The sequence below is a fragment of the Dryobates pubescens genome, chromosome 11, assembly GCF_014839835.1.
Source record: "Dryobates pubescens isolate bDryPub1 chromosome 11, bDryPub1.pri, whole genome shotgun sequence".
NCBI classification, from domain to species: Eukaryota; Metazoa; Chordata; class Aves; order Piciformes; family Picidae; genus Dryobates; species Dryobates pubescens.
The window spans coordinates 17,314,072-17,338,587 of record NC_071622.1 but is presented as its reverse complement, the minus strand read 5'-3'; the positions used below and the strand labels follow the sequence as shown (position 1 = coordinate 17,338,587).

The window sequence follows — 24,516 nt, the reverse complement described above, 5'->3', positions numbered from 1 at the left end:
TTTATGCATTACACTCTAAAGTGAGTCCAGCATTTCTACTAGTTTTTCAATTCAATATTATGACAGCTATCCACACAATTCGGAGTTAGCTATGGCCCCATGGAAATTCTGTTATTGTCTTTGTTTTGTTTAAAATCAGCAAAAGGAAAAAGTACTTTAGCCTCTTTTAAGCTTTCAAAAATCAAACGATGATTAATTTATTTACAAAATGAGTTATTTACTATTTTGAAGATAAAGTAATTACATTTGGGGTAGAAATACAATGAAAAGATGTTGCAACTTTAAAAACGGTTTCTGTCGCTACTCACTCATTGAACTACCTAATTTACAAACACAGCAACATTCATGTAAGATGAATATGAAGTGTTCAGTGTATGAAATATTTGGCTGTATTATTTATCTGTAACATACCTTTAAGCAAATGTTCTACTAGACACTCCAGTTTCTCATCTTCCCATTTCTTACATTTTTGCATTTCTTTGCTGTTTTGAGATGGGTCATTTTCCACCACAATAAAAACTTCCAATAAGATCACATTCAAATCTATCACCCTAAAATGGTGATAATGCACCACCCAGCAGGAGACACAGTGCAAACACATACTAAGAAGCAAGAATGCAAAAGTAAATTAAAATACACGAAATCTACAAGGATGCACAACAGCTCCAACAATTACAACTGCATAATGTAAGCTTCATACAGTATCAGGCAGCAGAATATAAAAATATTCACAAAAAGTTTAGAAGAAATTTAGTAAGCCAATTTTGCCTCAGATGTGCATTTTCCTTGTTTTGCTATTGCAGAGATAGACAAACGTATGCTCAGTCAATTTGAGAGCCTGTATTAGCTTTTCTCAACAGGAAGCAATGTTGCTAACAAAGTGGTAAATTCAGTGATAATGAGTGGCTTCGCCGTTACCACCTCTGAGGTAAAACCTTCCATGTTCCAAGTTCCACCCATCTGTTATGGTGTGTGAGGTTCAGAAGAAAAATAGACACTTCCCATTTAAAGTGACTTCATTGGTACTCCCTGAACAGCGGGGAGGCAAACTGAGAATATCATGCCTGCTTGGAGACTGCCATCCTCATTATCAGGATGGCTCCAGAAAACTTTTCACAGGTTTATGTGATGACGGCAAACCCTTGTCGCTTTTTACAAGGCCATACTGACACTAAATATTAGTGTTAAAGCTTAAGTTAAAAAGGTGGCCAGGGCCCCATATGATCACCTTTAAACCAATACTCTCTTCAGAGTAACTATGAACAATATCCAAAATATGACATTATGCAATAATGTAGGAGACTCTTCTTCATATAGTGGATTTACGAAGATTGCGAACTATTCCATATGGATCTGATTAGAAGTCTTCTATGGTAATACAGCTGTCCCTACAGATTTTGGTCTTCTAATCAAGCCTGAAATTCTTACTGTATCAATAACATCACTGTTGCATTTTAATAATTTTCTGCTAATTATCACACTATTTTCCAGCTATCAGGGTGGTACAATTCACTACTTTATGTGCAGGATAAGAAGCAATTTTAACAGCACTGTATTAAAGAAAACATTTACAATATCTTTTTAAATTACAGTAATTTAGAGTCTTGTCATGACACTGAGTCAAGATGCGATACCTCATTTACATTGTCTACTCCACATGCAGAAATTTATGCAGTAACAATGACAGGTTTAACTAGACACATGTGAGAAAACATTCCACATAATGCCATCCTTTTTGAGGAAATGTTATCATCTAACTTCAGGAACTATTCAGGAAGTATAACACTCAAAGAAACATTTCCTAATCTGAACACTCTGGGAGAAAAAAAATTGAAATTTTAGAAAGTCTGTCATTGTAAGAACTAAGATATAACTAAGGCTATACAATATTCTTTGCATGTTTCCATCACAGTTTTAAAAGTTCTTCTCTGTAGTATATCAGAAACACAAAATTGGCAAAATATAGTCATTAATCCTTACTTAGTGTACTTGAGAAATTAAACATTGAGATCAAATTTTAAACTTGCTGCAAACAGTGCTTGCTATATCCTCTACCAGGGTAAACATTATACAGTTGAGGTGACTTGGTTTTAAGCACACAGTGCAATATACCTAGGAGATAACTGTAAAAATGGCAATGTTCAAAAAGCTTATCCATGGACACAATCCCAGGCATATACCTTTGAAAGACACTTTATCTAAAAGACCAGCGCAAAATATGTGTAATTATTTCAGTTAAACCGAGAATGACTGCAGTGCAGTTAACAGTGTTACTCCTGGTCTACATGCTACACTATATAGAAATTATTTCACATTGTAAGTAGAAAACAACCCATTATTTAGCCAACTAAGCCACATCCCAGTCCTGTTTAATTAAGTACATTAATTATGTACATTTTTTTAAGTGTGGTTTTTTTTTTTTTCGTAACAAACTATCAGTATCTAAAATCATAATGAGTTCTGTAGACATGATTGCCTGTGGCCAGATACAGTAAGCATTAAAAAAAGTGTAAGGTCAGACCTATCTTCAAGCTGACAGATCACAATTTAAATGCCTGAAGCTAATCTTATTGTCTCAAAAATCTTGAACATCAGTATTTTTGCAAACTATCAGCACTTGCTATAACACCCTTACTACACTACATCTTGAGGTTACTACAGAAGAAATGAGGTGATAATTGCATATTAACATAATTATTCGTTAATCCCTCTGAGCAAGCTTCCTAGGTCACTCAGTAATTCAGATTAGATACAACCTTCCTGCCACCACTTTATGATGTCCACTTCCTGTTCATTAATAATTCTTTTTGATAGAAATGTACTTAACACCATTGTTCTATGTACACAATTAATTGTATTTATTACCAGTAGGTTTAAGGCATTTCCAAGTTCTTACCTCATAACAATGCTTGCTATGTGACAGGGTCACACACCAAGTTAAGAGTATTGCCTTCATGCAACACTAGTTCATTAAAGCTTACACTCCTGTTGATAAGTGTACTACACTCCTGCCTATTAGCAGTTGTAGTCAGAGATATGCCAGTTTGTTACAAACACCATGTTGTTTTTATAAGGATTTACAATAGATTTGAAAGCACTCTGGAGCTGAAAGATTAAAACTGAAAATTTGGTTGAGTTTGTGAAAAGCATGAAGTGTGTTCCTGCATTTTGATACCAAGTTTCACATCAAATGCATAAATTTACGGCAATCACCTAAAAGCACAAAGTGACTTAAGTGGTACAAAAACTTAGAATTAATCTCCTAAATTAATTTAATCAGCCTAATGAGTGAAACAGAAGAAATATAGTATGCTTCAGCAGTGCTGTAATGAAGGCAAAAATATATTTGTCCTGTGCTAAGTAACTCCTCATAAGTCAAGTTCTTTAAGCAGGTACATGAATTAGCAGGATACTGAAGGAATTATTCAAATATTCAAGAGACAGGAAAGATGTTTCAGGTTTGCAGTTCCCATTTAGATTTTTCTTCAAGACTAATATGTAAATAGAGAACACTAACAGAACTTACCATTTTACTGCCAAGTGTTCCTGCAATAAAGCTTTCTCAAATGACAGTATATTAAAGATGATGACACTGAAGTCAGATTTTTAGGCAACAGCAGACCAGGGAGAGATTAAGTACACTGTAGCACAGGACTGAAGAGGTGTGCACATCCTTATATTTTGCCCTATTACAGCCTACTCCTTTGACAATCCCAGCAAACATCAAGCACAGACCTTGTATCAAAAGTAAAATGTACAAGCAGCTTTGGAAAATGAAGGTTTGTAGAGAGTAGTACATTAGCACAAACAAGCCACATCTTGAGAAAAAGTTGGCACCTAGAGAATAGCTGCACAGTATTTTTGCCTTTTCCACGCAGAAATGCACATAATTCCCACCTCCTGAGTTTTGGGTGTTAATCTAGCAACAGGAATATCCAAAGTCAATAAACTAATGATATGTTGATCATTGGAAGAATATTTTCAGTTGTTTTTCTACTTCCTTCTTAAAAAGATATGAAGATCCACCCTTCGTATGGAAACATAGCCACAGAGCCTAACAACCACAGAATGAGTCAGTGACTCACCCTCCTTCAGCTTCTACTCATGTTTGCAAACTAAGGTGTTGAAAATACATTCCTTTCTGCACAGCAGAGACACTATCTGTAAACTGCCTTGCCCTCCCACACGTACTTTAAATACAAGTCTCTCATTATTAATATAACCACAGTCTGAGTTCCACTGAAAACAACTTATTGTTAATTAAGATCCATAGTCGTTCAAGTGAATACAAGCACATCAGAAAACTTTTATAGCTAATCAGACTCCTATATTAAAAATTATTGTTAAAGCAGCAAGGAAAATTACTGGTACAATACTAAGAAGCTGTATTATTCCTAAATATAGAAATATAAAATTATGGCCAGCCATAGTATAACCTTTTGTTACACTGTTGAAAGATTCACTAAGTTGTCATATTCTCTGTGGAAAAAGTTGACAAAAAAGAAACTTTGAATTATAGAAGAATCATCACACAAAAGCAACCTGTCTTTTCAGTAAGATCATAGCTGCAAACATGAAACCTAAAGCACACGTCCCAAAAATTTACCCGAATGCTTGTTTGTAATGAAACAATTTCTTCAAAAGCTGTGTGTCAGGTAGTAAGGAAACAAAAATCCCAAGTTAAAACTGTACATATTTCAGAAAAGATAACTATTTCTGGTCTAAAGTGTTTAAAAACGATATTTTAACATCTTGAAGCTCTTTCAGTATCACTAAGGTTGGAAGAGACCTCAAAGATCATCGAGTCCAACCTGTCACCACAGACCTCATGACTAGAGTAGGGAAGACACTACTGCCCACTGTAGGCTTGAACTCACAACGTTCCCATTAAGGGTCTTATCTGCTACCAACTGAGCCACACTTTCTGCATCTCACATGTGAAAGGAAAACAGTACACAACTGAAGAATGACTGTCTTACAATTTAGAGATCAAGGAAGAGAATACCATGTACTGCTACCAATCACTCTTAATCTTCTTCCTCTAATATTGATTTGTTTGGGAAAATAAACCAGTTTGTCACAATGGGGTGCATCATGCTAAAATCCAATACTGAAATCAATAAAATAAATGATAATACAATTGAAGTGTCACAAGAATCAGACATATGCCTTAAAAAAAACACTCTTGGAGTTGTATGTGCTAATGCAGCAGTTCATTGGCAAAGACTCAAACTGAGTTAGGTATTTATAAAAGACATCTAGCTAGATAAAAAAACCAACGAACTAAACCAAACCCACCAAAACATTTTGAATCTGGTAATTTAAGAACAGTCACACATTATCTGGCAATTCCACAGGCTTCCATAACTTCCCCCAGCACTCCACAACTGTGTTCATTGAGGACAGGCAAGTCACTCTGTTCCTGCAGCTCTGTCTATAGCTTGGGTTTTTAGCAGCATGATCTGTTTCTAATTGCATAGCTATTAGTTTCTACTAAAGATGAGAACTACAAATATTAGATTTTCCTAAATGCAGGCACAAGTCTGAAAAATGACTTAACACTGTGATAACACATTCTGTCCAAAAATGTTCCCTTATTTTTACATGCAAAGATGCATTATTTTTATGTCAATCTCACACACTCACACCTCTTTTCGAAAGAAAGTAAATGTTTGTGAAAAGATTTTTCATCTCTTACAAAAGTCCCAAAAGTCCTGCCTTTTTTTTTTTTTTTTGGTGAAGTACCATTTTAATCAGGGTGCCAAAAAAAGTAAGAGTTATTTAAAATATAAAGTGTAGTTGGTGGCCAGTATCAAGCGTTGTATATTGTAGTAAATACTGGGTTCAACGCTGCTCAACATCTTCACTGATTACCAGGACAGGGCAGAAAGTATTCTCAGCAAGTTTGCTGATGACACAAGACTTAGAAGAGTGACTGATACAGCAGCATCTTGTGCTGCATTCAGATTGACCTCAAGAGGATGACTGAAACCTTGTAAAGTTTAAAGTAAAGCATTATGTCCTGCATCATAAATAACCCCTAGCAACTGTACATAATGGAATGCAGCTTTGCAGAGCAGTATCTGAGGATCTTGTTGGACAGCAAGCTGAACATGAGTACCCTTTCTTGTGGCAAAGGTGGTCAACAGTATCCTGTTCTGCATTAAGATCATTGCTAGCATAGCAGAGGTGGTGATTCTTCCACTTCAACTCAGCGCTGGTTAAGGCTAGAAGCAGAGCAGTGTGTCCAGTTTTGAGCTGGCCAGTCCAAGAGAAATATGGAGCTATCAGAGAGAGTCCAGTGAAGGGCCACTGAGACAAGAGACTGGAGCATCTCATATAAGGAAAGATTGATAGAGCGAGGACTGTTCAGACGGGAGGAAAGAGAAGGCTTAGTAGGGAGTCAGACTTTTCCCAGTGACGATCAGTGACAGGATAAACAATGGGTACAAACTAAAATATTTGAGTTTCTATCTGAAGACAAGGAAAAGTTCTTTACTGTGAGAGTGATTGACATGGGATGCTCAAATTGGTTCTAGAGCCTCAATCATGGGAAGCATTCAAAAGTTGTCCAGATGTGGTCCCCGGTAAGCTGCTCTGAATGACCCTGCTCAAGGAACAGGACTGGACAAGATCTCCACAGGTCCCTTCCAACCTCAGCTATTCTGCAATTCTGATTTATCACACTTTGCCACATGGTATCCCAATTCTTCCCTATTTTAGTCCTCAGTGTTCCATATGCTTATATGCTAGATCATTTAATTTCAAAATATCGGTAATATAAACACAAGGCATTCTTAAAGTTTCCAACCACTAACTGCAGATTTATCAGTGCGACAGCTTAAGAAAATTATACAAAAATACATAGCAAAAGTGCATTTTATCCCAAGTTATGTAAAACATCCTCATAGCAGAACTATAATTTGATTCCCTTCTCCCTTCTACGTCTCTTCCAGCATTCCTGTTTCCTTATTTAATAATATTATCCCTAAGTAGTATTATCACACAAATTTATAAATATGCATTTCCCAAGTCCCATTTAATCTTTTATTAGTGTTTTTACAGTTCTAGAGATTCACCTTGTGGAATGTCCATTCTGTGTCACAATTTAGCCTTCCTCATACAAGAAACCTCAGAGGGGTCTAAGGAAGCCGGATTCTCAGTGTCAGCTTTTCAGGCAATACAATAAAAATACTTCCTTCTCATAGAACCCACTCTTAACCAGCAATGTTGATCTAACTCCACTCACAGTAAAATATTTCACGAAGAGCACATTTCAGGAAGTACCTGTGGCAGTTTAGGCTGGTTGCCTCCTGTTGCTGCCACACAAAATACACCTCTGGTGTCCTGAGTGTCCAGCCCAGTGGGTGGACATAGGAAATAGCGTATTTCATACCCATAATATCCTGTGCCCTATAAATCTATCTGCAAAGTCATACACCTCCTCTTTCTTCCCCCTCTGCTCCCATGAGAGAGACGCTCCCTATCAGGTAGTAGTGGGGGAGTTATCTCAAGGCCTCTTAGGCCTGGCTAGACCTAATGCCAGGAGGGGAAGGGGGAAGGGGCAGTCTCAGACATGGCCAGCTGAGACTAGCCTAGCGGTTGGGGGGGGGGGGGGGGGGGGGGGGGGGGAGGAGAGGGAAGAAAGAGCCCCGGGGGTTTTACGTGAGGAGGGGAATGTTGGGAGGCTTTTGGGTACGCTATAAGGGGACTCTGTATGCTTTAGGTTTCTTTTGTCACTATGCTTATAGCTTTCTGTAAAACACTAATTGCTTTTCCATTTAAAGTTTCCATCAATTCTGCAATCCATTTGTGTGAGTGTCATTCTTTTGCCTCCTTTGGGGGCAGGAGAGGATCTGCCTGGCCACAAACCAGGACAGTACCTACATTCTTCCAGGCTCTAGTCTCACCACTATAGCTCTTACATATGGGATAACAACAAAATGAAAGATCTGCTGTCACTGCAGAAGATTTTGGCTTGCAGAAAAGAGGAAGTAGCCTCAACATGAAACCATATGCTGCCAAATTACTCTGCTATATACCAGAATGTTTTTTTCTTTGCAGCAGAACCAATTTAAGTAACTCCTGCCTTCTTCCATTTACCTCAATTCCTTCTTTCACACTTTATCAACAATTTCATTATCCATTTTCAAAGGCCAGGACCCACAAACTGCTGAATTGGCACAATTGAGAGGCCAAAACTATGAGTAAGTGCACAAACTTCTATGAGATTTGTTGACAGAAAAATCTACCAGACAAATCTATTTTAAAGAAATTTTTATCAACGAATATAGGAAATGAAAATGCTGAGAATATTTCAGAAGGTAAAAAAGATTTGGCAATCCTCTATTTAGCTACTAAAGACAACACTCTCACATGAAGAACACTACCACAAAAAACCCAACTATGTTCTAAAATGACTTGAAATATACTTCTCAAAGTAATATGCTAGAAGTAAAGGTAAAATAATTCAATTAGGAGACATTACATACTATTAATACAAGAAATACTCTTAAATTACATATTAGACATGATAGTTTTTCCATAGAGACATGCAAACACCAATCCTTCTAGTAGGTTAAATAAAAAGCATTTTAATTTCTAAAACATATCACTGACTTTCCGAAATTTAAAACCAAATCTGCTCCCTCTTAACCTATGGCTGCACAAAAATCAAAGTCACTTTATCTGCTCAAAACCAAGTCTTTTTGAAGCCAGGTACTGCCACCAAGTGGTGGTGAAATTCTGTATGCAAATCTAATTCTTCCCCATGTACAGAGTACACAGAACTGAAAATGCCTCCCCCACTGCCAACTGAGTGATAATGTACTGACAAAGACATTTAAAGTTATTCAATCAAAGCAGAACCTACAGAATTTGCATATCTAAATGTAAAACTAACCTTCAATTTAGAAACTAACATTTCTCCTATAACTCTCTTTTTGTTCAGACAACTTTTGTGTGCAGCCAGGCAAAGAACCCTTTCTTTCAATATGAATCCAATATATAAACAAACTGACTATAAGAATTAGCTGTTTTTCATAACTCTATACAAGTTCCCACAGATTACAACTACATGGCTACAGAGGTCTTATTTTTATCATAATTCCAAATTTCAGGAAAGGACAACTCAATAATTGAAACAAAAGACCTCTTTAAGTTACAATCATTACACTGAATAGCTTATCCAGTTCACAAAATGACTTTGTAAAGATCACAACCAGACTAGGCAGTGTCAGTTCTACATATCACAGGTGAAAACTTGCATGACAACATGATGCGGCACAATGGATTTACAGTCCAACTTTCTTAAAGACAACATTAAGAACAGTCCAACCCATTTTATTGGGACAGATCTTTGACCATGACACACCTTTCAGCTTTGGAAAAATCCTGACCTTTTCCCTATTGTATTTAATAAAACTGTAATCCATTTTTATCTGCCATAACCTGAAACATATCTAGCAATCTCAACATACTTTTTTGTTGTTGTTGTTTGGCAACTATTTGCTATACATATTTTAATAATATCACAATTTTTATTCCTTTTGCTGATGTAGAGATTTCTTTAGTGCTAAAGCATGCTACTTTTATCAATTATAAAACTACTGCCCAAAATGAACACTCTGCTTTCATTAATTTCATTTAGAACCTTAGCGTAGTGAATGACATTGGTGGTATTTACCCATCCTTATCAACAAACTAGCTCTCATCATCCTCTACATTCTTTCAGTGGTCAAGGCTTAAAAGGCTGGTAGTTTAAGTAACAGTGCCAGGCACAATCTAAGAAAGTATAAAACAGATCTCTTTGACTAAGAACAAAAAATTCAGTCAGCTTTGAGAAAGTTATTATCCTTGTTGATGGACACATGAAATAATAGCTCTGTACATGACCAGATGAACAGATAAACCTTAATTTCAAGTGACAAGAAAAGTTAAGGTCACTCCCCTAATAACTGGATTTTGGTTGGCTGGGGTTTTTTTTGGTGTCTGCACTGAGTTGTGGGAATTAAGTTCATTACTTATAAATCTACAGGATACTGCAGCCATGACACTTGAGTGGAGACAGACAACAAAGACAGTTGGGAAATGCAGATTATTTGTTAATTTTAAGTGTTTCAGTTGTCCTTGATGCCCTTCACTGAACCTTATTCAGCTCTGCTATGTTGTTTTTCAGTCAACCAGATTAATACTCAAGCAGCAATACACATCACAATGTGATGCACCTATGGTGTATCAGAGATCTGAACAACTGGATCTGGGTTTTGTTCTGTTCCCTGATAATGCCTAATATTTTCATTGATCTACTGGCTATTGAGTTATTTTCACACAACTTCCACAACCTCAAGATCCCCTCAAAGCAGTAACAATATTGATCAAATGTCACTACACTATTTCTATGTATTCTTTTACACACTATTCTGTGCTTTTGTTGTGTATGCAAAAGTACAGGCTTTCTTCTCAGATAATAGCTTTTTTGTATTACATACAGCTAACCACCATTAAGATGAAAGGTCTTCACAGTTTCATTTGGAAGATTTCAAGCTTAAAGAAAATGCTGTTGTGTATTAGACTTCTCAACTAATTTTCTGTATTTAAACCACTAATGAGATAAATTAAGAAAGAGAACATAAAACGTAAGCATTAATTACTGAAAGCATTAGAAGGCACACAAAATGAACTAAATATTACTCTGAATTCAAGTTCCCATCCTAGTCACAATTCTTGTTTTATACTCATCCTCAGTGAGAGAAAAAAGTATTTCCTCCTGCAGTTATAGTTATTCCTTTTCTCAAAGCAGTACACTTTAGAAACCTGCAAAATCAGGCAAATTCAGTAAACACCCTCTGTGCATAACCACATGCATATTACAGCAGTACAGCTTACTTCTAATTGTTCATAGTTCAGAAGACAATTCATAATTGAAGTTCTGAATCACCACATTATACAAAGCAACACTGAACAGAAGACTTATTTTAAGATTCCCCACAACACATTTTGCTATAATCACTATTTTAAAGTTGACAGCAGTCTTAGAAGAGCAGAAAATACAAACAATGCAGTTCATATCTATTTTAACATGAACACAGTACATTTTCAGAGGTACATTAAGTCTACATATTAATTGGATATTTGAAATTAAGAATCAGCTCATCTGAGCAAGCAGAATCTCACTCTTACCTCAGAACCCCAAGTTACCACAAAAAGCTCTATTCTGAGATGTCATGTAAGTCAAACAGCAATCAGGAAATGAGAAGCCAGTTTTTGTTCATTACGGAAGCCCATGTACAGGAGTCCATCACATCCTGTCTCCACAGCAGAGAATTTACCAAACTGTGGGGCCTTATCTACTCTTGAATGACTCAAGCTAAAACAGATTAAAGCACACTGGCTCATTAAGTGTTTCATATAATTCAATGGAAGCTGGTTTTATAATTCACAGTATTCCTGCAGTAGATTATCAAGTAGCACGAAGAAAGGAAGAAAAAAAGCTGGGCTTAGCCAATTTTTTCTCAAAATAATGGTGGGGAGGGAGAGAGAGGTGCCAAAGTTACAGACAATTTTCCCAGAAGAACACTTTGCAATTGCAAATAGACACTGAAGTTCTGCAGCTCATGAGTACCAGCAGTAAATCTTCAAATACTTTTTTCTTTCAAATAGTTCCCAGAAGGGTTCCTGAGGATAGGCAGGGAAGGGGAAAACAAACAAACAACCAAAAAACCCCAAAACCACAACAACCCAAAACACCCCACAAAAAAACACCAAACCCACAACAGGATTTCATTATTAAAAACCTGAAATGTTCTTCTGGTACAAATTTCCCATACAGTTGTGTTTTAATAGAGTAAGTACCAGTTTAACATGCTGCTTTGACAATGCAAAGTACACTTCCAGTATTTTAAAATCAGGTAGGCAATATGCAGAGGATCAGTTTCCTTTGAAACACTCATAATTCTGGCTCTCCACAGCCAACAGAATGGTTTGATAGCTTTTTGACGATAATTTAGGGAAGAAAAGCATAATACTCACCATAATCTTTATTATTAAGGGAATGTGTGGTTTGTTCCTATTTTGTTACCACAGAAGTAACACTGCCCATAAATTACAGTGAGCAAATCCCAAGTCTCGATACAAGTTTCACTGACCACTTTTTCTGAGTGTTTAGCAGTATAACACAGAATCAGAGTAGTTTGGGTTGGAAAGGACCTTTAAGATCACCTAGTTTCAACCCCACTGCCACAGGCAGGGACACCTCCTACTAGTCCATGTTGCTCAAGACCCTTTTCCAAACTGGCTTTAGAATAGAATAGACCAGGTTGGAAGAGACCTTCAAAATGATCGTGTCCAACCTATCATCCAACACCACCTAATCAACTAAACCATGCAATCAAGCACCCTATCAAGTCTCCTCCTGAACACCTCCAGTGACTGCGACTCTACCATCTTCTCAGGCAGCCCATTCCAATGGGCAATCACTCTCTCTGTGTAGAACTTCTTCCTAACCTCCAGCCTAAACCTTCCCTGGCACAGCTTTAGACTGTGTCCTCTTGTTCTGGTGCTGGCTGCCTGGGAGAAGAGACTAACCTCCGCCTGTCTACAACCTCCCTTAAGGTAGTTGTAGAGAGCAATAAGGTCATCCCCGAGTCTCCTCTTCTCCAGGCTAAGTAACCCCAGCTCCCTCAGTCTCTCCTCATAGGGCTTGTGTTCCAAGCCCTTCACCAACTTTGTTGCCCTTCTCTGGACACACACTGAACATTTCCAAGGTTGGAATCTCCACAGCATTTCTGGGCAGCCTGTTCCAGTGCTTCATTACCCTGATAGTAATGAATTTCCTCCTAATGTATAATCTAAATTTAGCTTCTTCCAGTTTGAAGTCATTAACCTCAAACTGTCAGTATGTGCCTCTCCAGCTCTCCAGCTGTTCTGTAGGCCCCTTTCAAATATTGGAAGACTGAAATAAGGTCTTCTCTAGGCTGAACAACCCCAACTCTCTCAGCCTGTCTTCACCAGAGAGGTTCTCCAGCCCTCTGATTAGCTTGATGGTCTTCCCCCAGACCCCTTCAAAGAGTTCCATGTAATTCTTGTTTTGCAGGCTCCAGAGGTGGACACAGTACTTCTGCTCTGCTTTTCTGAGACCCCACCTGAAGAGGAGAATCACCTTTCTTGACCTGCTGTCTACACTTCCTTTTGATGCAGCCCAGGATATGTTTGCTGGGCTGCAAGCACACACTGCCAGCTCATGTTGAGCTTCTCATCAACCAACACTCGTAAGTCCTCCTTCTTAAGGCTGCTCTCTATCCATTCTCTTCCCAGGCTGTATTTATGATTGGGATTGCCCCAATCCAGGTGCAGGACTTTGCACTTGGCTTTGTTGAACTTCATAAAGTTGGCACTGGCTCACCTCTCAAGCCTATCAAGGTCCCTCTGGGTGGCATCCCTTCAATCCAGCGTGTCAACCACACCGCACCACTCAACACTGTGAATGGCAAACCTGCTGAGGGTGCACTCAATCCCATAGTCCGTGTTGCTAAGATGTTAAACAGCACTGGTCCCATTACTGCCCCATGAGAAACCTCTCTCCACATTGACCACTGACCATTACTCTTTTGAGTGTGATCATCAAGCCAATTCCTTATTCACTGAGTGGTCCACCCATCAAATCCCTGTATTTCCAATTTAGAGACTGGGATGTTGTGGGGGACTGTGTCAAATGCTTTGTACAAGGGAAAAAACTAGTCCAGGTAGTTATGGTATTTAAAAAGGATCACAAAACTTGTACTCACCTTTAATTAAGCTGTGAGATCCACTTCCACATTAAAACAAATCTGAAAAATAAAACAAGAACTTACTGTACAGCTAGCATTGCTTTCTGCTTGTGTCCTAGACTATCAAATGACAGGCAAAACACACAGAAATCCACAGATACAGAAGTATTCTACCAGTTTTGACTCAGAGTAGGAATACCAACATTTCAGTGGTCTCCTCTCAAATATAGGTAATTTCCAAATAACGTAACGTTGACGCTCTAATGAAGAAACCCACCAAGAAATCCTATCAAAGATACACATGCTATTAAACTAAGCAGACAGAATACGGGGAGAAAAGTTGCATGGTAAGAAAAGCTCTGCTACATTTTCTGCTAGTGCCTTCAAAGTCAACTGTCTTCAGTTTCCTGAATGGAAAATGAAGCACAGAAAGGAAATGGTTACATATGAAAGCTTGGTTTTTTTTTTTTTTTTTTTTTTTTTTTTTTTTGCTTGCCTTTTTTTTTTCCCCCTTTTTAAAAAATCTTTCTGGGGGGTAAAAAAAAAGTCTGAGATTAAGTGTCAGAGGGTTTTAAACCTGGGCCTCACAAATTCCTTATCTTTCCTAGGACAAAACTATGTTTATTATTTTAAAGCTAGATGGCCCATTTAAAATCATCACTCAATCTGCTTTCATGAAGGCTGATTAATGTCAGATTAAATGCTCTAATTTCAGTTTTGTTCATGGATCTTTAACAGAATTACACACAGAAATTTGCACTTCATATGTGAAGCATCTGTACTAAATAAATGTATCCACCACCTAAATTTAACTCTGAAAGAGGTATCTATTCTCACACACTGCCTAAGATTCTTTTCCCTCAGTTGGTTCACAAACAGCATGTTGATCCTGAGTTCCCCCGTCTGCCTGTAACTGCCTCAAAGACACCCGTTTAAATTACAAGGAGGATAAGAAAAGACATATCTTTCAAAAAAAAATCTTGCTGGGCAATATAAAGCAACAGAAGACAAATAGCCAAGTCTCTTTCCTTAGCTCCAGGATCATTTCTTAACCATCACATTAAACTGCAGCACTTAAACATTAATATTATTCAAATGATATGCTCATTTCTCAAATGTATTACAGAACACTTTAAAATTCTTCAGTCAAGTTTTAGACTCATATTCATGTGCCCAGAAAAACAGAAGTTTTACTTTCAAACAGCAGCAGAGCCCGATTGTACATTACAGAAGGTAAATGTAAAGTTACAGGTAAACATGCCCACAAAATACAACCTGCAGATACGAAAAGCCAAAACACCTTTCACAAAAATGCAACGGAAGGTCTATGCAGGCTTTACATTGCCAAACACTAAAATCAGCAGTAAGCCAGACATCTCAGGAAACCTCTGCACTTTGACTGGGCAGAGTCAACCCCACTTGTCTCCCTGCAAGAATTACATCAATGACCAACTCCATGTAAAATGGTCTCAGAATGCCACTGTAGCAATTCTCACATCTTCTGAGCACTGCCATTAGCTAAACAGTAGCAATAACTGCTTCAACACAGATGTGGAGGACTGCAATACAAATGCAGATAGAATCTTTGCATCAAAGGATTAAGCCCAGCCAACTATACATCACTGTGGTACAGCAGGTTGTCATAGGATCCCTTACTTCCATAGAAGCAGATCACTTTGGACCAATCAGTTCATTCTATTGACATAAAATGGGAAGTCTTACCTTACATTCCCTATCTGGAGGGCATGTACTCTTGTACTTAGCGAATTTGCTCTTTAGAGAAAAATCAAATGCAAGTACTCTTGAATTGAAGTATTCTTTGGTTCACAGAGAGCTCACAGATCGCTTTGGGGATAAATTTTGGGGTTATTTCAATCCACCACTGTCAAATTAACACCTAATATTCACTTCAAGACTTTTAATATTTGGATAACTGAGTACCTCCTTTTTTTCCCAGTAGATCCAAGACAGGTAGATCTCAAAGACTCCTTAGTGAAATCAGTGATTTTGAAATCACAATTGCTTTGGCTCCCATTTTTCCTGTTTTAATTCTCATTATCAGGAAATGAAGTGAGAATGAAAGACACTCTCCCTCACCAGTTAATAAAGACAATATCAAAAGGGACTCGGATGCAGGCAAGAAGTGTAGTTAGTGTTCACTTTGAGGCAGCACCATTCAGAGTCAAAAGGGGCCCATGGCCAGTACAAAAACTTTTGCAAAATGGCTAGGCTTCTGATCACTGATAAATGGCTGCTGTTATGATAAGGGCAGAGAACAGGAAGCGGAAGGAAAGTGCAATAGTGGAGTTGGGCGGTATCTCAAATGCATCCCCAGTGATGCTAAAGGACACAGATGGATTAAAAGTTCTTAAAAGAACAAACATTTCTCATTGACTGGTAAATGAGAATCAAAGCCGGTTCAGTGCCAGCAATGAATCACCTCGACCAGTGACAGAAAAACCCTCCATGCCAATGATATGTCTTTTCATGTGATACACAAAAAGACCCCATTGTAGACACAAGAAGTTCTCCATCATGTATACAATGACAAAGTGACATTTGTGGGTACTACTCAAAGACAGAACCCCCCCCCAAGGGTACGAGCAACCGAGAAATACAAAGATATTCTCAAAAAGCATTTCAAAAATAATTTAAAAGCCTGTGTATACAGGCTGTAAAATAATTGTAACATAATCACACTAGCCTAGTTAGAATTTTTAACCTTTCTAGCTAGCTAGAGATCAGCTACAAAGGCTTTCATACTACTACTTTCCCAAGTAAACAACAGCCACAGTCACTATTTGAAAATTCAGGTTCATAAAGAACTAAGTTAACTACCTTCACATCTATAACGACAGCAGCAAATACTATTCATAACTCTTGCATCAAGTTCATAACCATTCAATAGTAGGTTTATACAAAGACAATCGAATTAAAATGTGAGTTACTACACAAACTTCACCTAACTGCTTCTCTTGTCATTAGACATCATCAAGACTGAATTTATTTGTATTCACTATTTACGTTATTAGGGTCTTATTATTTTATAAACTATTTCCTATAACATGCCCCTCTCTGGGGGAAATGTTTAAGAAACACTAGAATGCAAAGTTGTATGAATCAATAAAATTTGCAGTAATCCTGACAAGAGTTTTGAACTATTTATCATAACTGATATTTCTACACATCTCTGGGGAAAAGATACTTGAACATCTTTAACCACCAATCCCTTTCTCCTGGAATGGTTACAGTCAGGAATTTCATTACCAAAGAAGTTTTTCAGGGGCTTTTTTGATTGACTGGGTGGGTTTTTTGGTTGTTGATATTTTTTAAAGAGAGTTATAAAGTAATGCAAAACTAGCTGTAGCCCCTATAGCTGATTATACTTGTGGGGGAAGGAAGAGGAACAAACAAAGGCTAAGATAAACTATACCATAGAAACTACTTTCACTGATGTAAGTTGTGGGCAAACAGTCTGTTTCACCAGCTCAAATATAACACAGAAACAGGCTTGCAACTACAGTCTTGACTTCAAGTATTTTCTGGGAATTAGAAAGTTCAATTATTTGGTTGACAGTGGCATGTACATTTATCAAGGTAATACCACCCCAGCATTAAAACCTGATAAATTCAAGAGTTGGGAGCAAAAGAGGGAAGACATTCTAATATCTGTGTAGCTCTGGAAAATTTACTTAATCGTACAGAAATCAATCCTAAGAATCAATGCAAGATATAAACCAGAGTAATCTGAAGAAAAGGTTATTACAAGAAGCCCATAAGAAGATCCAGCTAAAATTGTATATGCAACTATCAAAGGTAAAATAATTTCAGAAGAATGAAAACTTAGCTGACAATAGTCTCCCAACTCACGTAACACAGCTGAAAAGCTCTTTAAATAGAAGTCTATACTGCCATTTTCCCAACAAATAGTCAGCGATGACCTTGTTTTTACAAAACATAGTTTCCTACTTTCTGTTTGTAGAAGATTTGATGTGTTGATTTATATAAAAAAGTATAAAAATAACTTAGAAGTACATTCGGAACCCACAAACATCTAGAACACTCAATGCAGACTAATTTAAATCATCACTCAAATTTAAACACGAGGTTCTCTAAAATCACAAAATTAATCCCCTTTGAGAATTTGTAAAACTCCACTTCTCTCAACATATCTTATTCTAACCTTAGCTTAACCAACTGAATTATAAATGCCACAATCATATTTGGCAAACTACAAAAACCCAACCAAAACCAAACAAAATCCCAACAATCAGAATAGAATAGAATACAATAGAATCACTCTCCTTACAATAGCTAATGCAAAGTGATATTTAAGTGTAGGTACCCTACTGAAACTGAGTTATCCAGAAGTCAAATTAAGCAAAAAGTTAACACTTCACAACACAAAGAGACAAAAAATTTAAGTCATTTTACATGAGATGCTTCTGACTTCAAAGACCTTGCAGTGACTGAATGAAAGACAGTAAGCAAGAGACTGCAAGAGAGGACTACCTCTTGCATTTTGAACCTCCTGCTAGATTTTGAGTTATCTGAATAGTTCAAAGACATTAGAGTTCTTCCTTTGTCTACTCTTCACAGTAAATGCCACATTCACAGTTCCCAAAGCTGTGGTAGGGCTTTAATATGGAACTTTCATATGGAATCTCTCATTCTTCTACTCAGAGAAAGTTTTGCTTATGACAACACCCCATATGGGACAGCAAAGCACTTCAAGGAAAGTGTGACAGCACAGGAAATGCACACAGTTGATAATGCCTCAGACTGTGAAGCTGTTTCAGTCTAAACAAGATTACAAATAGATGAATGCAACATTAGTAGAAGTATCAAAGCAGGGAGAAAAGCAGTCAAAGTAACTTCAATAGGGGAAAAAAAAACCCAACACACCAAACCAAACAACTTGTGGTTTTACCTTCAATTAAGTAAAAAACCAGACTGAATTATTATTTAAAAAATCTGTATTACTTAAATGTAAAAAACCAAAAAGCCATCAGAGGGCAAAATATTCTAGGTAGACTGGGATATGGACTAATGAAACATATACTGGTCAAAAAGCTTGCTTGCCTTCTCCATCACTAAAACAGGTAAGAATGTAAACGTGCACAATAGGCACACAATAAAGACAGAAAGATACCTACAGAAAAGCGAGGTGAAACAAACACAACTTAAGAGCTGCTTACTTTGAGTGCACAATATCCAGCAGGCAAATATGTAACAACACATAAGTGAGAGCATCTGAAAGTTTAAAAGATGGGAGTTCTGAAAAAAATTGGAACTTAAAAGCCTTAAGTGAAAATATTAATATGTTGTTCTGAAGTTTACTAATCAATGCAACTTCCTCCTCAGCCTAAATTAGGTGTGACATTCTAAGTATTGAGATTTCATGAGGAAGTCTGTAGTCCATAAATATCCAACTAAACTGTCACTCTTTGCAATGGGAATTACCATAAGCAATAAGGTGCAGAGAAACAATTCACCTTCTTTCTGTATCATTTCTCTATCAGTTTAAACTACAGATCAACATAAAACTTGCTCTAACACCTGGACATTTTTAGTCACACTTCAGCCTATTTATCTTGACCATACAAACTAGCTCTTCACTTCCTGCATTTATCTATCTTAAATATTACAGGTTCTCTCAAACAGGAAAAACCCAAAGTACAAAATGACACAATCATCTCTCCATTTTGCTCCAGACTACCAGTGTCACGGTACATAATCTTGGCATCATCTTTGATGTTGAACACTTGTCTTTTCATTATGTTGTCAGCAAAATCTCTTCAATCCATTACCTGTTCAAAAACTGCCAGAAAGCCAAATAACTACAGAAAAGTGGGATCTGCTACAGGTATATAGGACATAGCACACATATGGGCTTCCAAAGAAGAGCAAACAGTTCATTCCAATCAATCTTCATGTATTCTCTGTACTTCACATCCCTTTCCTGGTTTACTGCATGACACTGAAATAATTCAATGCAACTGTACTCTTCCCTATAAACAAAAACACCTGCAAAAAGTTTACTCCACAGTACATACACTTACATCCTTACAAAATAAAATACAATGCAGATCCTTGAGCAGATTCCACTCTAGAATCTAATCCGTATTTATAGATCTTCAAACAAGATTTAGGTTGGCTATACTGTACTTCATTTAATTCAAAATATAAAAGTATCTTAGAAGCTCTGCTGTATAAAAAAGTCAATGAACCCATTAAGGGCTTAATTTCAGAAAGTCAGAATTACATCACCAGATAAAATAAACTATACAAAACAGTATCAAGCTGTTTAAAAAATAAAACAAACAAACTACTAGAAAGATTGATATTTTGTATTGTTGGGGGGCTTCTTCCAGGAAGCTGCTCTATAAGGACATTATGTTTATTAATAAAATTTAAAACCATTAAACAATTTTCTGGGGGTTACAAAAAGCAGTAAATAGAGAGTAGTTTTTCCAATAAATAGATTGCCATTGTAAAACAAGAAGTCTGATGATAACTATGAATATTTAAATCTCTGTTCCCATTAAGGACACTTTTAGCCAAAAAAAGTTATCTTGCACAACATTTCTAATAGTTAAGGCAGCACATTAATAGTCAAGCCATGTTGTTACTGTAGCAACAATGATTTCTAATAGCCATTTTCTTTTTACCTTTAACACTGTTCCAAAGCGAACAGTCCTTACTGCAATTTCTGTTCAAACTCAAAGGCACCAAACTGCTTGGCAGTTTTCTCTCTGGCTGCATAGTTCAGATACTTCCCTCTACACTGTCTTCTTCAGTTTAGTGCACTTACCTAACAGTATTCTCTGATGTTGGACTCAATACAAGTTCCATTTACACCAATAAAAACACAACAGCAGTCCATATTTTGGTTTTGGTTTGTATTTCTTTTAAACCACTTATTTTTAGGACACTAAACAGCCTGCAGGACACTGGAAGAAGAGAGATGCAACTCATTATTTTAACCTGCAGTCTCCACGAACATAGCCCAAAGTTTGGGCCATTACACTGACAGCAACTACAGAGAACCTCCTCTCAGATTACAGATTAAAGTATCAAAGCAAGTGCTATAGGCAAGAGCACTTTTAGTAGAGACAACATGTCTCTGAATTTTCTGTATTTAGAAAATCATTTTAAGACAAAACCGCATACACATTCACTTCCAACTCCTCCTCTACATTTTTGCAGTCTTAAAAATTACTCCTGAAGCACTTGTCTGGCTTTTTTAAGACTGAAATGCAGTTGGTTTTTTTAAACTTGAACCTAAAATCGTACACCTCAAAATTGGTGATAAATGACATTATTTCCACCTCTATCTTTTAAAAAAATAAATTAAAACCTCACTTTCTTATATAAAGACAGCTTGAAAGAAAGCAATGGTGGGAAGGCATTAACAAGAAAGTAAAATACATGACCATTTGTAACAGCAAAGGGTGGAAATACTGAAGAAGTTTTAGTGTGTCAGTACTCCCTACAAAACAGGATCCTAAGTCCAAATTCAGTTCCTCACAAGTTCATTCCATTTGAATAGGTAGCTATGCTGGGATCATGAGCTCTAAGCCTGCCCTTGTCTGTCTAGACAGCATTTCTGACATTTCCTGTATACCATGGCAAGAAAGGCAATATCCTGCTCATAGCCTCAGAGGACAGGTATTTGCTGTACATAAAATGTAAAAACAATTTCCAAGAGAACTCACGCTCACTTAGAATGTACTTTACAATGTACAATGTATGTACTTGTAAACCTCTGCTTACAAACTACTAATAAATATCTCATAAGTGAGGCCTTTAAGCTTAAAGTGAAGGTAGGTATATGCAGAACTCTGAACTGGTATGGCTGAGACATTTTACTCTGATATCCCCACAACAGAAACCTCTAGGAGAGGACAGATTAGACACTCCAGAGTATTAGAATCTTTAAGCATCACTACAAACTCCCAAAGAGCATGGTTGCTTACCAGAGGACGAAGCTGTTGCTACAGCAAATGTTCCAGTATGAAGAAAATAACCATATAAATTAATCACCTAAACCCAAACTCTAGTACTGGCATTCTTCCTGCAATAATTTTGTCCAAATAAAATATAGACAAATTTCATACACTAGGATTCAACTACAACTTATCAGATTTGAAGTGAAGCTATAAAACACTTTGCTTTCTAATTGGTTTTCTATACACTCTTATGATATATGAAAGATCATTTAGGGGAGTCATATACATCAACAGTAATGAAAAATTTGTCCATTTTGAAGGAGACTGCTTTTTTTACAACAGATTGGTTTTGATGAAGGAGTCAAGTTAGAATATGATGCCAACATTATCACCTTAATAGTTGTTGAACATGGTTTTTAAAATAAGTGAAACTCCTTTTCCTCACTGAGCTACTCAATGTTCATTCTTGATTTGGTGGCATTTTAAGGTTCCAACACTGTCCATCACCTACATAAATGGAAAAAAAGTATTTCCTGCTTTTTCACATCTTCATGCTAGATAGCTGTCAGGTCTTTTTATTATTGTTGTTTAAATAGGAATGACCCCCATTTTACAACCCACATTACACTACCACACCTGGCAAACAAACTAGGGCAAATGCTTCCATGCACCTCTTTGAAAAGTAGTTCAAGATCACTAGTTACAATTTGAACATACCATTGAACCAGCCACTCATCACCAGAACCATGGATCAGGTCTGATACAGAATCACAGTATATGAATGATTGGAAAAGACCTTTAAGATGATCAAGTTCAACCATCATTTAACTCTACCAGGGCCACTACTACACCATATCCTTGAGCACCATAACTAGAGAGCTTTTAAATACACGCAGGGATGGCAATTCAACCACTTCCCTGGTATAGAAGTTGTTCCTGGCTAACCTAAATTTCCCTGGCGTAACTTGATGCCATTTCCTCTCATCCTATCAGTTGTGACTTCCAAGACTGACACCCACCTCTGTACAACCTCCTTTCAGGTTAACTGTAGAGTGATAAGATCTACCCTCAGCTTCCTTTTCTTCAAACTAAAGAAGCCCAGCTCCCTCAGACAATCCTCCTAAGATTTCTTCTCCAGACTCTTTGCCAGCTTCATTACGCTTCCCTGGAGCTGCTCCAGCATCTCAATGTCTGTCTTGTAGTGAGGGCTCCAAAACTGAACACATTGCGCAAAGCATGGCCTCACCAGTGCCGAGTATAGGGGAACAATCTCTTCCCTGCTCCTGCTTGTCATACTAGTCCTCATGCATGTTGTCCTTCTTGGCCATCTGAGAACACTCATGGCTTATGTTCAGATAGATGCCAATCAAAACCCCCAAGTCCCTTTCTTCTGAGCAGCTTTCCAGCCACTGTGTCCCAACCCTGTAGCACTGCATGATGTTGTTGTGACCCAAGTGCAGGACTCAGTGCTTGGCCTTGTTGAAGCCTGAGCCCATCCATCCAGCCTGTCCAGATCCCTCTGAAGAGCCTTCCTACCCTGCAGCAGGTCAAAACTCCTACCTAACTTGGTGCCTGCAAACTTACTGAGTGTGCTCTCAATCTCTTCATTGGGGTAATTAGTAAAGATATCAAACAGGAGCGGCCTCAGCTCTGAACCCTGGGGAGTACCACCTGTGACCAGCTGCCAACTGGATTTAATTCCATTCACCACCATTCTCTGGGCCTGGCCATCCAGGCAGTGTTTGATCCAGCAGAGTGTACACCCATCCAGGCCTAGGGAAGTCAGTTTTCCCATGAGGAGGCTATGGGGAAGAGTACATAGAATACATAGAATAAACCAGGTTGGAAGAGACCTTCAAGATCATCGCGTCCAACCCATCAACCAATCCAACCCACCTAAACAACTAAACCATGGCACCAAGCACCCCATCAAGTCTCCTCCTGAACACCTTCAATGATGGCAATTCCACCACCTCCCCCGGCAGCCCATTCCAACAGGCAATTGCTCTCTCTGTATAGAACTTCTTCCTAACATCCAACCTAAACCTCCCCTGGTGCAGCCTGAGACTCTGTCCTCTTGTTCTGGTACTGAGTATCAAAAGCTTTACTAAGTCCAGGTAAACAACATACACAGGATTTCCCTCATCCACCAAGTGGGTTATCTTGTCATAGAAGCAGATGAAATTTGCCATGTAGGACTTGCCCTTTGTGAACCCATGCTGACTGGGCCTATATTGCCTGACTGTCCTGTAAGTGGCACTCAAATGTATTTTTTCCCATGATCTTCCCCTGTCACCAAGGTCACTGATGGGTCTGTCTGTAGTTATCCAGATCCTCCTTCCAGCCCTTCTTGTAGATGGGCATCATTTTTGCTAATTTCCAGTTTGCTGGGACCTCCCCTGCTAGCCATGACTGCTGATAAGTCATAAAGAGTGGCTTGGGAAGCACATCTACCAACACCTTCAGCACTCTTGGGTGTAACCTATCTAGCCTCATAGGCTTATGCCCAGGTGGTTCAGCAGGTCACTCAACATTTCCTCTTCGATGATGGAGCCGCTCTTCTGTTTCTCATCCCTGTCTGGCTACTCAGCAAAACACTGGTCCTGCTATTAAAGACTGAAGCAAAGAAGGCATTAAATATCTCAACTTTTTTCTCACTCTTAGTCACTGTGTTTTTCCCTGCATACAATACAGGATGAAGTTTCTTCCTAGTCCTGCTTTTGTTGTAAATACATACAACATCCATGTCTCATTAGCAAGCTCCTATTTATGGTCCCTGTGTTCAGATTGTGTACAGT

At 37.8% G+C, this 24,516-nt stretch overlaps 1 protein-coding gene across 11 annotated transcripts in view; it reads right to left on the bottom strand.

Moving 5' to 3' along the window:
• The window catches only part of ZNF644 (zinc finger protein 644), an 87,866-nt gene that overhangs the window by 17,167 nt on the left and 46,183 nt on the right, over positions 1-24,516 (bottom strand). For 7 of the 11 annotated variants that reach the window (XM_054164936.1, XM_054164939.1, XM_054164935.1 and 4 more), the window contains one exon: positions 13,785-13,826. The exons of the other annotated variants lie outside the window; for them this stretch is intronic. The gene's annotated coding sequence lies outside the window, so the exon portion shown is untranslated. The remainder of the gene's footprint in view (positions 1-13,784; positions 13,827-24,516) is intronic. 11 annotated transcript variants of the gene reach the window in all.